At 58.9% G+C, this 2,462-nt stretch overlaps 1 long non-coding RNA gene across 1 annotated transcript; it reads right to left on the reverse strand.

Moving 5' to 3' along the window:
- Nucleotides 1-537: 537 nt before the first annotated feature.
- LOC144283930 (uncharacterized) lies at nt 538-2,031 on the reverse strand. Its single transcript, XR_013352420.1, has 2 exons — nt 1,012-2,031; nt 538-891 (listed from the first exon to the last, which is right to left on the reverse strand). It is a non-coding gene; the product is annotated as an uncharacterized LOC144283930 (long non-coding RNA).
- Between the last annotated feature and the right edge of the window lie 431 nt (nt 2,032-2,462).

Genomic DNA, 2,462 nt, shown 5'->3' on the forward strand with positions numbered 1-2,462 from the left:
TCACTTTCACATAATAGGAGTTGAGATGACTTTCCTGCCGCTCTGCACCTGATTTCACAGAAACTACTAAGGCAGGACTGTCTTGGCCCAGTACATGGTAGTTTTTAAACGTAACTGTCTTGTGTTTTCAAATGACTTAGCCTGTGAATAAATCCAGCAAAAATGACATTGGCACAGGCATGTTGACTCCTCTCTCTCCTAGAAAGTCCTGCTTGCAAGGCTGCTGCTTCCTGGTGAATAGCTCCATGTCCAAGAGAAGAGAAAAAGGAAACACAGGAGCCCCCATTTGGACAAACACCACAATGTCCTCCATTAACCTGGTCATGAATATGTCTGCACGTGGCCTGGCCCAGAGCCTGATCCTTTGTCCTCCTGAGCGCTTGCCCCATGGCCCATAGCCTTCCCCATCACTGTGACAGTCAGCACACACGAGCTGCACTGGAGCTTCAGTTCTGTGAAAGCAAGCATTCCAGAAGACAGGACAACCACCCCCTTCTGGACTCATCTAAATAGCACATGAGATAGTGAACATGCGTGTCAACATAAATATCATTTAATTTGGAAAAATGTGTGTGGAGTCAGTCTTCTTGGATGTGTAACTCATGAATCGAAGGGTGAGGAAAAGATCGGTTTTCTGAAATAGCTGCAGTTTTGAACACCTGACCCAGGGTCACGGGGCACAGAGGGTCCCATTCGGGAGCAAATCCACAACCCCAGACTCAGAATCACAACAGGAGACCAGACGACACCTTCTGCAGGGTTTGCCTTGGATTCAGGAGCCTAGGATCCTGGGAAGCTGTTGTCCATCCCTGCCCGGGGGGACTGTCATCTTCTGGGCCTCCAGAATGAGGGTACCGGTGCCCACGTGTGTGCACAGAAGACCTCGTGGACCTGGACGCATGTACACACCAAGGAAGAACGTGTGGGTGGGGGTATGTCCTGCAGGTGACACCCGCCTCCAAGTTCATAGATATGAGGCCAGAGTGGCCTGGGGACATCTGGGGGAAGCACCTGCTAGGATATTCCCTGTCCCACAGGCAAGACGCAGACCATCCCCGACAGGCACAACGGCTTCTCTGGGGTCAAACCGGGGAAGACTGGAGATTCGTGTCTGAACCCAGGTGTGTGTCCAGGCTGGGGCCCTGGGGGCACAGAGTCCTTCCCTGGGGCCTGTCGATAGGGGTGCGGTTGTGTCCCTGTGTACAAAGGCCATTGCCTGCGGGGAAGGGGGAAGCATTGGCAGCATGATCGCTGCCCCTGCAGCTTCCTCCAGGAGTGGGTCAGGGAGGTGGTCCCAGGCAGTGAGGTCACTTCCGTGTCACAGAGCCCGACAGAACTCGGAACCCCCATAACCAGGCACCCGCATCCAGTGCAGCCCCAGCTCAGGCTCACTTGGCTGGAGACATCTGCTACTGGAGGATGTTCTCTTGCTGCCGGCCCACCTCTGGGGGCTCTGGCTCCCAGGAACCCCAGGGGTGCGGCTTGACCATTCCTGTAGGCATTGGTTCCAACATAGATACCAAGGCATCAGGGCAGTGATCAGGAGGCGCCGTCAGGTAACACAGTGCAGGCCAGGCCAGGCCCCCTGTGCCACCATCCTGCGAGCCCCATTCCTTCCTCCTCAGTTTCAGGGAACCAGGGATGTGTGGGCAGGTCCCATGCAGGTTGGGGGATGCTGCAGGGCGGCAGGTTCCCCGGGGATCCCTTCAGGGTCACCCTGATGTCACGGTGGGCAGGGGGGAAACAGGGTTCCTGAGGTCCTCTACCCGCCCCAGAGTCACTCCGAGGCCCTGCAGCCGCATCCCTTTGCTGTCCCCGGGGACGGTGGTTGCCACCTGCGCTGTGGTGTGTCTGGGTGGAGGCAGCTGGGGATGCGGCCCAGCCGAGGGGGCCAGACCGGGCGCTGAGGCCTCCTGCCTGGCTGCCGGGCACTGTCTCCACAGAGCTCCACCCGGGACGTGGGGCGCGAGCGGGAGGAAGGGGTCATCTGCTCCACCGCCTCCAGGAGCAGGGAGGTGCCCTGCACAGCTAATGGAGGCCAGTGCGTGCTCAAGGTGAGTGCAGGGGCTGGGACCCTTGACACCCGGGCCCCGATGCGGCAGGAAGGGCACCGGGTCCCAGAAGCCAGCCTGCTACCCCCTGGGGCCCCCGACACTCCTGCTCCCACAGGAGTCTGATCCCCCCTCCCCACACCTGCCCCCATGGCCCTGCCCCAGCCTGGGCCAGATGCAGAGTCCCTGCGCACAGATGTGTGGGAACATCAGAATAGAGCCCTCAGGGGAGGCCTGGTCGCCCGGGGGTTAGCGCCTGCCTTCCCCCAGGCCTGATCTCCGAGGCCCAGGATCGAGCCCCGCCTGGGCTCACTGCAAGGTGCTGCTTCTCCCTCTGTGTGGCTGCCTCTCTCGGTCTCTCTCTCTGTGTCTCTTGAGGTCCTTGTATTGATCCAAATATTTTGAACATTT

Source organism: Canis aureus, chromosome 15, assembly GCF_053574225.1.
Source record: "Canis aureus isolate CA01 chromosome 15, VMU_Caureus_v.1.0, whole genome shotgun sequence".
Lineage (NCBI taxonomy): Eukaryota > Metazoa > Chordata > Mammalia > Carnivora > Canidae > Canis > Canis aureus.